Raw genomic sequence first — 15,248 nt, 5'->3', positions numbered from 1 at the left:
ACAGTGCTCCTTGGTTCAATACTCAGTACCATTTTTATTTTTAAATCAGTACCATTTTAAAAATGATTTTAAAGTACAAAAATATTTTTAAAAATTTTAAAATATGAAAGTGGGCTTTGCAGTCTGCTCATTCAAATCAAATGGGTGTCAAATGATACGTGGCTGGTAAGATGAAAAACAGAGACAATTTTGCCAGATCATATTGAAAATAGACTTTAAGGGATGTACATGGACTAATGACAAAGTGGCAATAGGATCATCTTGCTTCATGGCCATGGCCTTGAAAACAATGTTTCATGTATCAGAATTGTAATGCTAAATTACCAGGTACCTAAGGTTGTCATTCATTTTATTTATAATTCAATTTACATTTATTAACCATCTAATATGTATTAGTTTTTATGCTAGATATAGTAGGTTCTGTGCTGTAGAGATAATGTACATGGTATTGGAGAATGGACTCTGTGTTTGAGGATGAACACAAAACAGAACGGAAAAGGCCACAAATGACCACTTCTAATGTAATTAAAATGGTGGCACAGTTGAGAGTTTTCTTGGCAGAGAGTGAAGGTGATTATAAATTTTAACCCAAAATTGGCATGGAGAGGAGAGGACTATGGAAGAATTTTGAGCTACTTCTTATAGGATGAAGTTTCAAATGAAGGTAGGCTAGTCAAGGAAGCACTATGTGAAAGCACTTGGGCATGAGTATGCATGTGACTTAAGGGAAAATGCAGTTGGTTGTGGCTGGAGTATGAAGAGGATAGCAGGACAAACTGAGGTCAAAGGGTTGTTATAAACAAGATTGTGAAGGCTTTGTCACTTTAAGAGCATTTCCACAAAAAGAGAAAATAGAATATCCATTATGTAAATCACTTGAAGAGAAAAATCATAATAGCATGAGAAAATTTCAATACTGTTGCCAAGCAAAGTATCTTCACATATGTTTTTCATTCATTCAACCAGTTTTACCCAAAGTAAAATCCCGAGATAACAAGCATTAACTACATTTGGGAACTTATTTGAAATGTAAATTCATGGACACCAACATGATCTACTGACTCAAAATCTCTGGGAATGGACCAAAAAAAAAAAAAAAAAAAAAAAAAAGAAAAGAAAAGAAAAAAAAAAAAACACCTGGGTTTTAAATATCTCTACTAGGGGAATTATAAGCACATTAAATTTTGAAAACTAGTGCATTAAACATTTTTTTCAGCTTCTATGCTGGATGCTAAGAGATGGAGTTGAGTTGAGTTAGATGCAGTCTCACTCTTGGTGGTAGAACAATTAACCTCTGAATAAAATTTCCTCAACTGAGAAAGAAACAGTATATAATGCTTAGTACTAAGTGTTCTTTTACTAAAATACTAAGAATTTGCAATGTATTTCAGCATTTTCTCTGAAAATGTGGGAATCTTTTCTTATCATTTAAAGTAAGGATTTATTTCATTGTGTAGAGGATTTTAATAGGGCTGAATTTATCTTAAGAGATATTTCAAATGCTACTGAGGACTTCTAGGAAAGCTGTATGTTTTAAATTTTAGCTTTTTTAAAAGCTAAATGTTATTTTTATTAACTTTCTTTATATTTTTTGCTTTTCTGATATACTTATCTTTTCAGAAAATTTTGATACTTGATGATCCTAACCATGGGCATTTGCTTTTTTCTATTATCAATCAATTCACATATACTGAAATACCCACGTGCCAATCATGTAGATTTAATATACCATATTTTATATGAAATAAGTATTTGAAGTTTTTGCCATGTTGATGGTGATTGAACTCAGGGGCTCATGCACTCTAGACAAGTGCTTCATTGCTTAGCTATACCCACAGGACTGAAACAATTATTTAAATTATTTCAAATCAGATACAAAGAAGGATAGAATAGAGAAAATGAGTAGGGGCTTATATTTGAGGAGTATTGAGGAATTGAGGAATTATTGAGGCCTGACCATTTTCCACAATGGATGAACATCACAAATCTATGGAGAGGGTAGATGCCAGGTATACACAATAGAATATATCATAAGAACGACATGTTTTTGTGAAACTACAGAAACACAAAGATGAAAAAAATTAATCTCAAAATGAGTTATTAATGAAATAATACAGGATAATAATATTCAAATAGTTAAGAGAAAATAACCATTACCTAGAATTATATACAATTAGACAAAACATAAGAATATGGGTGAATATAAAAATATTTAAGATAAAACTGAAAGAATATGCTCATAAATGGCCTACATTTAAGAGTTTTCTAAAGAATTTATCCAGGCAGAAGAAAGATCTCTGAAAGAAGGTCTGAAATGCAAACATGAATGGTGAAGAAATCAATCATTAGATAAATAAATAAGAAATTTTCGTCAAATAGATGAAAAACAGTTAAATCATGTGTAACAATGTTAATAGCACCTCAATTCACAATAGCCAGGTTATGGAAGCAGGCTAGGTATCTGTCAACAGATGAATGCATTGAGAAAATGTTTTACCCAGTTACAAGGAAAAATGAAATTACATCATTTGCTGATAAATGGATGGAACTGGAGAATATCATGCTAAGTAAAGTAAGTCAGACTCAGAATGTCAAGGATTGTCTGTTTACTCTCACATATAAGAGCTAGAAAAGAAAAAAAGGGAATTGAAAAAGGATCTCATAAATTAAGAGAGAAACCAATAGAGGGAAGGCATCAAGAAGGAGGGAAAAAGGAGGAAATGAGGATGTACTGGGGAACAAAATCTACCAAATTATGCTATGTCCATGAACAAATATACCACAATTAATAGAGTTTTAGATATAATTTTATGAGACAATAAAATTATAATAATGAAAATAGATTAATGGATTAGACCAAGTGGATGAAAGGGAGGATAGAGTGGAGGAAAAGGAGATGAGATTGGTCAAATTATGTGCATGTACAAATATGGCATAATGATTCCCACTATTATGTATAATTATAATGCACCAAAACATAATGAAAGCTGTCTACATAAAATGTCATTAAATATTGCCATAAAATGTTTGATACATATAAATTTCATGACCATTTAGTTGTAATTTGCATAGCGATTTCTGCTTCATCTCAATAGTTTAGGAGTGTGCTTTTGCATTCCAATCTCTATGTGAATACATATATATGCATATATGTATTATGTATGTATATATTTTAAATTTCTTTTTTTCACTCATTTCTAGTCTAAGCATACTGTCATATATTTTCATTTGTGTGATATGAATTTTTTGAAAATAGTGTGTTTTGTACCAGTTATACTTCACAAGCACTCATCACGTAGGAAAGAAAATACATGCTCAACTGGGATTTGGACAGAAGAAACCTCTCATACATATGCTGAGGGAGGTCCAGGCAACAGGGGATTATTAATAGCGAGAAGTTTTTATCATCACCAAATCTGAAGAGATAAAGGGAAAAAAGAGTGTTAATGGAGCCCCGAGTCATGGAAAGGGTTTAGGTCCTCTATAGAAAGTCAAAGTTATAGAAGGGTACTGTCGGAGCACATGGCACAAAGGCAGACAGGAATAGGAGAAATTCACCTTGATCTCTGTATTTTCATGTTCTCCAGTGAGCCTGCAGTACTTCCCATTAGCCATAATTGTTTAAAAGCCAGAATGCATAATGTTCAGGTAATCTGTTTATTGTGGTTAGCCACTAAGGGCATAGGACAAGGTCAGAAACTGCACAAAATGAATGGTGAAGTGGATGAAGCAAAATAACCAGCAAATTTTGTGAGATATACTTGACATGCTTTATATATATGTTCTACTTTTGCTCAAAAATAATATATATTCTTATATCAGGCATGGTTCAAGTGAGAAAACAGAAATTACCAGATGTCTTTTATAGAGATGAAATTTAAATTTAATTTATTTGTTAACAGATAATATTAATGCAGATGAAGCAAATGGGAAGGTGAAACAATCTAGAGATTAGCAATCATTGGAAACTTGCTGTCATCTTCAGGTCTAAAGAAACACAAAGAATGAGTGGTGCTATCAGAAAACAGAAACAAAGTTCTTAAATAAATCAAAAACAATATAATGAGGCTTTATATATTTTGAGACTATTTGTTTAAGGATATATTAATTTCAAGATTTTAATATTTCTTGATGTTTTATTCCTTTTTCATTAGATTGTGACTCTGTTTCTGTAATTGCTCTTTATGAAATTTGCATTTGATGTTTATATTTTCACAGGTATTTTTGTATTTCCTTTTCATATGTTTGCTTTATCTTCAGACTTTGGGTTGTTTTACTTACAGTACTTCTCTTTTAGTAGTCTATAATTCAATGTCATGGTGTTTGTTATTCATTATATCAGTGATTGATCCCAGGAACACTTAACCACTGAGTCACATCCCTAGTCCATTTTTTTCATTTTTAGCTTGAGACAGGGTCTAAACTAAGTTGCTTAGGGCCTCACTAAGTTGCTTGCACTGCCCTTGAATTTCTGATCCTTCTGCCTGAGCCTTCTGAGCTGCTGGGATTATAGGTGTATACCACTGTGCATGGCTATGTCATATTATTTTAATATGGTGTGAAAATATCTTTCAATGGCTGAATCTAATCCTAATCCATACATTTATTTTGATTGAGATTATTTTCAGATTTTTTTGTCACAAAATTTACTTGGTCAGATGCAATGATCAAAATTTTACTTTCTTCTCTTTGTTTGAAGAGTGTTTAATGATGATTTTACCACATACACTAAAGTTTGTAAATTGCCTTTGTATAGAACTAACATCATTTAGCATTAAAATAAGACAAGGGTCTTTAAAAATTTCATCCTAAATCTCATTAGACTTTGCTATGATGGATAATTGTTTTCATGGTAATTTTGTATTTTAAGTTAGGGAGATAATACAGAGTTTAGAATATGGAAATGATATCATTTGGCTTATGTGATAAACTCATCAGTCTGGCTGAAGTATCAGTGTATTTTGAGACTGGATTGAATGCAAGGAAAGTTATCATTCAAGTAAGATGAAGAGATTTCTGGCTAGGAGGATGGTGGTAGAAGTGAGAAAAGAGTCAACTCCATATTTTGAGGATAAAGCACAGGCATTTGGTGGTTGAGGGAAAAAAATAAAATAATAAAATAATAATTTAGGTAGATTCTTATGTTTTATATTTGATCTACAAGATTTAACAGTGGTGCCATTCACTGAGGTCTGGGTGCTATGATTTAAATGTGTCCTTCAAGTTTTATGGGGTAAAAACTTAACCCTCTAATTTATATTGTATTAATATATGGGGGAGAACCTTTGAAAGATTATTGGAAAAAATATTGGCAGAGTTCTTGAATAGATACAACTATGGATTAATTGGTTATTACAAGTCCTGTCTGGCACACTTCATTTGTCTTTCCGTGTGATTCCCTCTTAGTTCTGATGCAACATGAGGCCCTCATCAGATGCTGAGCAGATTTTGGCACCATACTGTTGGGTATCTCAGTCTCTAGAATCTAGCTCTAAACAAACCCATTCTTTATATTATGTAGTCTTTGATATTCAGTCATAGCAACAGAAAGTGGACTAAGACAATGAGTTAGGGAGAGGATCAAGTTTGAAGAGAGGAATATTGTATATTTGATTAATTGATATATTTAGTCAACAATGATATACTTAGTAGTTACTCTATGCCAAGTACTAGTTTAAATGTGTGGCATGCAGCATAGTTAAAATTGACACCACAAAAATACTTGCTTTCCAATTATACAAAATAGCCAAAAGGCAATAAGCATAATTTAAAAAGTACTGTGGAAATAGTCAGTACAGTGAAATGCCAATGAAAAGTTGATCATGGTAGAGGAGTGTTATGGTTTGGATGTGAGGTGTCTCCCAAAAACTCATGTGTAACAAAATGCAGAAAGGTTCAGAGGATAAATGATTGGGTTGTGAGAGACTTAACCCAATCAGTGAATTAATCCCTGATGGGATTAACTGGGTGGTAACTGGAGGAAGGTAGGGTGTGGCTAAAGGATGTAGGTCATCGGGGCATGCCTTTGGGGTATATATTTTGTGTCTTCTGTGTGGAATCTCTCCCTCTGCTTCTTAGTGTGAAGCCCTGAGCCACTTCCCTCCATCACATTCTTCTGCCATGATGTTCTGCCTCACCTCAGGTCCCAAGGGATGGAGTTGGTCATCTATGGTTTAAGACCTCTGAAACCATAATCCCCAAAATAAACTTTTCTTTTCTAACATTATTTTTATCATGTCTCCTGGTTATAGAGCAAAAAAAAAGATGCTGACTTAAACAAGGAACATGTGTTTTTGATATCTCATTGAAAATGTGCCTTCAAGAAAAGTCTTGATGGAGGTGACAGAATTAGTCATGCAGTTACCTGAGAGAAGAAAATTCCAAGGGGAAGGAACAGAACATGCAAAGACCCTAAGGCAATAGTATGAGTAACAACTTTGAGGAAAGTGCCATAATGCTTCTAGCAGAATGATTAAGGGAAATGTTATCAGGAAATGAGGTTATATACTTAACTGGACTGGATCATGCATGGCCATGTAGAATCTGAATTTTTACCCTAAACCCACAATTGGGAAACAATTGAGGAATTTTTTTAAACAACTTATTCTGATTTTGAAATAATAGCATCATTTCTTTCTGCAATGTTGAGAACAAGCTCTTTGGGGAAAAGGATAGAAACAAGGAGAAGAGTTAAGAGGTTTTTTCAATGAACCACAAATGATGGTGGTTTGGAAAGCATGAGGTGCTAAAGGATTATATGTGAACTATGAAGGAAAGAGAAAGATAAAGGATGAATCTGAAATTTGTGAAATGATCCATGTATAAGAAAGAATGAGAAGGATGTAAGTTTTGGTAGAACATCTAAAATTAAGTTGTTAGCACTTGTAATGTATAAACAGTTAAGAAAAGATAGGAATGTTTTCACTAGGGAGAAATGGTAGATGATTGAGGAGATAGATATGCCTAAAGTTACTTAAATATTACACAGTATATACATGCATAAAAACATCACATAGTGCATCAATATTACATAGAATATTTCTGTTCCATATATTAGTTAAAAAAATAAATACATTAATGATATACTGTAGCAGCAATGTGACCAAAATGAAAATTAAAAATATTATAGTATTAACATGCTCATTTTGAGGTATCTATTAGTCAAGCAGTAGAGATATTGGATAGGAAGTGAAATATTCCAGTATGAAGTTCAGGACAGAGGTATGATCTGGTGATAGAGATCTGGGAGTTATGAATGGATAGGTGATATTTAAAGCCAAGAGAGCAACTTACATAATCAAGAAGAGAATGTAAGTAGAAAAGACATTAGGTCTAAGAACTGAGACCTGGAGCCAGTAGGGTTAAGAATTCAAGGAGAAGAGGGGAAATAACAAAGGAAAGGTTGATAGTGCAGTCACGTGGAAGAAAAATTCAGTTTGTAATTTCTAGAAGCCAAGTGAAGAAGTGAAATGCATGTTAAGGAAAGATAGGAGGAATATCAATTATAGTCAATCCTACCTGTGGAGATAGATTATAGTGGATTTAAGGAGAAAACTTAGGAGATCAATTAGAGGCAGGGGTCTAGAGAAGTTTCCAGTGGTTTTGTTGAAAATAGAAGCAGAGAAATGAGGATACATCTAGTGGGGGAATTAAGATACAAGGAAGTTTGTGTTATTGATTGTTTCATAAAATAAAATAAATTGCAGTATATCTATTTATGTGTTGCTGGGGATAGTCAAATAGAATTGAGAAAAATGTAAAGGAGAGGGTTAAGGTTAGGGTTAGGCTTAGGGAGAATTGCTCATGTCCTTTAGTAGGTAAAAAGGAATATGATCTATAGCAGAAGTGCAGTGATTGGCCTTACATAGGAACAAGGATAATTAATCTACAGGAACAGGATCTTTTAGATATGCTAATGAAGATGTGACTAAACCCATAACCTAATTATAACATTAAAAAGTACTCAAATGTTTCATCACATGGTCTGTTCTGAAATTCCACATGCCTACAATTGACTAGGGACAGTGTAGATTTTAGAGAATGTAGATGAATGTCTAATTAGTGTCAAAAAAACATACTGAATGCATTGTAATAAGATTGCTGATTCAAGTGGACTGGTGTATAGGAGTAAACCCCACAACACCCTGCTTCTAGTCCTAGAATTATAGTTGCTCCTGATTATCCATTCTAAACTTTGCTAGGCCAAGAGTGGGATTGTTTTAGAGCATGAAATCATGTCAATTAAAATATTTGAAGTATTTGATTTAAGAATACCCACTCAAACCACTACTCATATTTACAAACTAAAGTCAACAAAGTACTTTGTTATGTTTTTATAGCAAAAGTGCATTTCTTATTCCTAAGCCAATGAAAAATGTTTCAGGCACATTTTAAGTTCATCTCATTTTATATTTTCTGTCACAGTATTGGTTCATTTAATTATTCATAAATATAACAGTATAGCTATTTTAAGCATTGTATATGAAACATATAAATGGTCTAAGATTTATGATCTGACATAGTAATCTTTCATACTGTAATTTATAATTTGATGGTAATGAAATTCATAAATAGGAATAGCAGAGTAAAACATGCAGAAAAAATTGTTATAATGACCAGTTACAATAGGAAAATAGCTTTTTGAATTGTTAAGGTTGGTAATAACTTAATTGCAAGCTATTAAATCTAAGAAATAATCTTTCAATCTTCTTAACCTTTAAATTAAATATTTCTAATACCAATTTTGCCTGTCTGAAGTAGTTTTATAGGGAAGTCCAATTATTTTATCATACTTGATCTCTCTCTACAACAATTGTTTAAAATTACCAGTGTTGAATCTTTTGGATAGAGGTAGCATGGAAATCAAGCAATTCTAAACCTATGTACGTAGCTAAGAGTAGCAAAAATAAACATCCAAAAAGAAACTTGTATGCGAATATTCATAGAAACATTAATCATAATAGCCCAAATGTTGAAAGAAATGAAATTTTAATCAAGGAAAGAATTGATAAGCGCATATATGCCCACAGTGAAATATTATTTGATTATAATAAGAATGGAACACTAATATATGCTAAAATGTGGATGATTCTTGAAAACATTATATTAAGTAAAAGAAATCAGATGCAAAATGTTGCAGTGTCCTACTTATATGAAATATGCATAAGAGAAAAATATGTAGAGATAGAAAATGGTTTACTGGTTGCTTGTGGTGGAGGGAGGAGAGGGGAGTAGAATGGGCAGTGATGATAATTGTTAAGGGGTTCCTTTTTAGAGTTATGAAAATTTCCTAACATCAGATATTGCTGATAATTGCATAACTGAATACATTAAAATGACTTCATTATATACTTAGAGGGAATTTTCATTATGTGAATTACATATTAATAAAGTTATTGGTAGCTTAAAAAGACAACATGAAAGTTAGTTTAGATAGTCACTGAAGACTACCTTCCAAATAAGTTAAGGAGATTCATTTCTATTCTACTCTTTATAAACAGTCAATACATGACTCACTGTTAAAAAAAAAAAAAAAAGAACCAAAGTTAAAAAATAGGAATTTCTCATCATTTTTCTGCTATAGCAAGTAGCAATTGAAAAGCTGATTAAAGGTCATAGGGGCACTGTATTTGTAGAAATATTTTTAAGTTACTTGAAATCTCAGACAATATGTGTTGATTGTACAAGGAGACATGCACAGATGGATGTGAAAAAGTGTCATTTCAATGCCAACTTAGTATGTGGAAATTTCACTCTAGAGTGATTTCTTTTTTGTTATTGTTTTTGGTTAATTTTTCTTTTGTTCAGTCTTTCCCCAACTAGAAACAACTGTGGGGCAATAAAACAATTTGTCTTTTGGGTGAGCTTGTGAGGGTCACAAGAGAATTGGAAATGCTGATGTAATGATATCCATGTCCATCACACTGCTACAGACCCAGAGCAGTCTCCCCTGACCAAACAACTCCAAAGTTCATAACCACATTCTTTCCTGGGAGAACTCTCATTTTAATCTCTTTTGAGGAATTCAAGGTGAAAAGAGATGAAGAAGTTGATGGAGTGGAGTAACAGGTATGCTAAAAGCTGTAAAAGCCTGCTTTGAACAGGATGGTCAATTATATTTTGTCATTTATACACTATACTCACAGAAATTATTTTATATGAGCCTACAAAAATTTTGATTTAGGTAGAATGTATACCCTTATCTCTATTGTGCAGGTGAGGAAATAATCTCAGTGGTTGGAACTCACTTAAGGCCCGGACTCAAATAAGTTTGCTAGCCAGAAATTGAACCTTCATTTCTGACTCCTCTTCAGCGATCTTTCTCTTGTGCTGTTGTCACCATCAACCAGATGCCAGATGAGGAATCTTTCAGGAATCTACTCTGAGTACTGAGGAAGTTGCTTTTGATCTTTTATGAACACAGATTAAGTCCTGATGAAGAACTAATGCCATCAGTTTCAAGTACAGCTTTGACGTCTTTGCATAACATATTGTTTCTTCAAACAATTGTGCTTTCCACTATCAATTTTAAAATTATCATATATTTCTACTAAGTATATTTGTCGTATTTCATACATACTCTCCTCAGGGAATGTATCATAGTCCAATGGTCAAATCATTGATCTTGGAGTCAAACAGAATACAACTATTACAAGAGGCTTTTTGTCACTTGCCTTGCAAACATGTACAAATAACTTACTTGGGGTTCTGTTTTTTATATAACACAGGAATAGAAACCAAATTCCTCTTAAGTGCTATAACATTTAAATATAGAGTAGAAATAAAATTCATAATTCAAATATTCACAACAACATGTATAAATGGAATTGGCACAGGTAGCAGCACAGAGTCACCCCTCCTAAACAAAATAGTACATGGAAAGGGACTAACACACTGCTTAACCATCATAGCACCTTTCCTCTTGATGTTCTAACTCATTCTTTCCCCAACTCTTCCCTGGTTGGCTCTTTCTCATTCTTTATGTTTAAATATCATGTCTTTCGAGCAGGCTTCTCTGACCACCCAGTCCAAGTTATTCTTTATTTTTTATAGAGTTAATGTTCTTCCCTATTGGAAGCTACAAGAAGTTGGGACCATAATTTTTCACTTTCCAGTGCATTCCCAAAGGCTAGCTTAATGCTTAACATATAGTAGGCATCTAAATAATTTATGAAGTGAACAAATTAAAGTATGAATATCAATCCCCTTTTCCTGTGCTTGTGCTTCTCAATTGGGCTTCTTTTCTAAGCAGGATATATTTGTCAATATCTGGAGACATTTTTGGATGTCACAACTATGACAGAGTTGCTATTGATATCTAGTAGGTAGAAGTAGGGATGCTGCTGAACATCCTACAACATACAGTATTGCTCTTCACAACAAAATGTCAGCAGTGCTGTGAAGGAATCTTGCCCTATACCTGGTGATGTAAGTGATTTTGTTACCCTGCATGAGCACCAAGGTAATGGCAGTATGGAAAGTTATTTGCCTTTCAATCTTAAGGATGCATATTATTAAACAGGTGAAATATTATTAATTAGGCTCATTTTGTATCTTGAGGACTAAGCAGCAGATGGCACTAGAAGACACTGTAATGACTTCAAATTCTTCGTAGGTGGGTCTTCTTCATGATTTACATTTTTCCTAGTTAATTTTACTCTCTTCCCACACATTCTTATTTTTCTACTAAATTAGATCTGTAAAAATTATATAGTACTATTTCTACCATTCAGTTCAAGGACATTCAGCCAGAGCTTAATACATCCTGTACATGGAGATAAGTAGGACACAATCTCTGTCTTCAGTAAGCTTACATTCCTCAACTTGTCCCATTTTATAAGTGTTTTATTTTGTCAGTCTAAGAATATCACTTGGAACATTTCTTATTATTCAGTATTTCCAGGGTCCTTGATACCTACATCACTAAAGTAGGGTGTTGAATGAAAGGAAACTGCTGTTTATAAGCCATTTTTTCCACACAGTAGTAAACCATGGTTCTATGCTTCCATTTTGTTAAATTGAAAAGATTCACAAAAACATTTCAAGTATTATGGATGATTTTTGTTAGAGGAAATGTGGCATAACATTTCTTCAACTTACATTTGTCAGTCATTACTTGTGAGCCATATACTGTAGTAAGCACTCAAGATAAGAATAGTCATAAAACACAATTTCTGCCCTGTGCTGACTCTATCTCAGATATTTCTACTTTTTTTCACAGCCACATCTACCAGCCTCATCTTTTCTCCTGGTCTATTGCAATGCTCTTATAACTGGATTATTTTGTTCCATTCTCTTAATGTTGATTTTTCCCTTCAACAACCCCAATGGCCCTTTGAAAACAGAAGCAAGATTTTTCCATCCCTTTCCTGGTTTCCCACTACAATTAGAATAAAATCTAAACTTTCATAATCAAGCCTATGCCAATCTCTCTGACCTCTCCTAAACTCTGCTGCAATCACACTGACCTCTTGTTCTATGGACAAATAAAGTACATTGTCACCTCAGGACCTTTGCATTTGCTGTTTCCTCATTTTAGAATATTGTTGTTTACTTTTAATCAAATTTTGCATTACTTCTGGGTAAAATATCATCTGTCAGGAACGCTTTGCTTGTTTAACAGCTCCTGTCTCTCACCTTTACCCTGCTTTATTCTTTTTCATATATTTCAGGTGAATAGTGCATTTGGTGGTAATGTATCATTTTAAAGCTTATTTACATTTTTAGGAAAATAAGGGCAAAATATTAAGTACCTTAATTTCCCAGGATTTCATTTAACATGTAAAATCTCCCAAATTTTTATGGATATTTTATTGTTAATTTGGGGATTTAATAGATTTAATAGACATAAAATAGTTTTTCCAAGAAATTAATTAATCATAATTATTCAAAAGAGGCATTTTTTGATGAATTAGCAGCATTTGAGAAATTTGAGTTGCTAGTCTAGGCTCTATATGATGTAAAACTCAAACAAGTAATTTCATTTGTTAAATTTATTTCCTCATCTGGAAAACGAATGAATAATTCTCACCCTGCCTATCTCATGGACAGTTGATATTCAGATTAAATAATGCATGCCATTGTGGACTATATTGTGTTATATGTCTAAATTTGAAATTTTGTGTTTTCCTTTTTGGGGAAAGTCCTACACCTTTCAATTCATTCGATTGGGTGTATTTTCATAATATAAGAAGCCAAACGAAATCTATTTTATGGTTGTATTGCACAATTTTATATTTTTATTTTTTTCCTCCACAGTACTAGGGATTGAAACCTAGGGCTGCTGTACTACTAAGCAATACCTCTAGCCCTTTTTATTTTTATTTTTAAATTTTGAGACAGCTTCTCACTAAGATGCTGATGCTAACCTTGAACTTAGAATCCTGCTTCAGCCTTCTTAGATGCTTGAATTAAAAGCATGCTCCATCATGCCTGACATTTTTATGTGTTTTTAGAAACTATAATATTGAGTTAGCAATGTAGTCATACAACTGAGAAATCAAGAAGACAGAAAGGTAAGGACACTAGAAGATTTAACAAGAGTACAAAATAATTGAAATTAAATTTTGAAATTTAATGAAAATATCAAGAAAATAAAAATGTTAAAAATAACAAAACTTCTTTTATTGTTTTGTTCAGCTATTTTGCTAATTTTTCTGTGGTAAAGTGAATTGAAAGAATCAAATTGTACACTTGTGCTAGAACTAACATAAACCCATAGAAAGAGTGCTATGATTTAGATATAAGGTGCCCCCAAAGCTCATGTGTGAGGCAATGCAAGAAAGCTTAGAGGTGAAATGATTGGCTTATGAGAGTCTTGACCTAATCAGTGTATTAATCCCCTGACTGGGATTAAGTGGGTGGTAACTGGAAGCAGGTAGGTTGTGGCTGGAGGAGGTGAGTTCCTGAGGATGTGCCTTTGAGTATATATTTTGTCCATAGAGACTAAAAGACAGTCCCTTTCTGTCTCTGTCTCTCTCTCTCCCTCTCTTTCTCTCTTTGTCTCTGCTTCCTGGTGCTATGTCATATCACATCACTGTCCCCTAATTCAGTCTTCCACCATGATGCCCTGACTCACCTTGGGCCCAGAGCTATGGAGCTGGCTATGTCTGGACTGCCACTCCTGAACCATGAGTGCCAAATAAACTTTTCCCCCTCTAGCATAAATTTTGTCAGGTCTTTTGGTCACAGCAGTGAAAAACTGACTAAAACAAAAAGTAAATCAATCACCAGAAAAAGAACATCATTAATCGTTCAGGTACAAGAGAAAATAAAACCAGTTGCTGGAGTTTACTGATTGTTTGACTTGACTAATCACTTGACTAAATTACTCAATAAACTGTTTCCTATATTGAAAAGAATAATGGTATTATAGTGCCAACAAAGTAGAAGATTTTTTTTAAATCTGAAAATTGTATTTATTGAAAGTACCTGGTTGTTTGAGGATTTGCCAGTATCTGAACAAACCAAATTGTGTAGGTGGTAAACTAATACATTTTTACATATCATTTAAAATGTACTACCTGTCAATTTTCCCCAGTGAGCAGTTAGACTTTTCAGCTGTTGTATAGAATATAAGGGTTACATAATCTTTAAATTGATCCTCTCAGTATAGATAGATAAGTAAATTAATTAAGATTAAGTGAATTGTCTATTGTCATAAAACAAATAAGTAGCATGCAACCTGTAATTCAGTCCTCTTTTCATGAGCCCACACTACTGTCCCATCTATTATAGCCTTAGTATAACAATTTCATACAAATTTTCATAATCAACTGAAATTAATAGCATGCTTGGGGAGAAACTCCTTTAGATGCTTACTTCACCCTCAAGAAAGTGAGAATTGTTGGGCACAGGGCCACATGTCTGTAATCCCAATGACTTCAGAGGCCGATGAAGCAGCATCACAAGTTTGAGGTCAAACTCAGCAACTTAGAGAGGTCCTAAGCTACTCAGTTGAGAGCCTGTCTCAAAATAAATACCATCACTACTATTACAACTACTATTAATAATAATAATAATAAAGGACTGGGAATGTGCTTCAGTGGTTAAGTGTCCCTGAGTTCAATCCCTGGTACAAAAAAAAAAAAAACAAAAAAAAAAAACAAATAACCAACTGACCAAACAAAGAAACAAAACTCAAGTATCTGTCGAGGCATAGGTCAGATTAATGTGGCAGTGAGGTAAAATGGGTCAATGAGTGTTTTCTCATTAAAGAAAAGATGTTTTGGAGGAAACATTGAATTCCA

This window comes from Sciurus carolinensis, chromosome X (assembly GCF_902686445.1).
Source record: "Sciurus carolinensis chromosome X, mSciCar1.2, whole genome shotgun sequence".
Taxonomy (NCBI): Eukaryota; Metazoa; Chordata; class Mammalia; order Rodentia; family Sciuridae; genus Sciurus; species Sciurus carolinensis.
Note: the sequence above shows the minus strand (reverse complement) of the source record.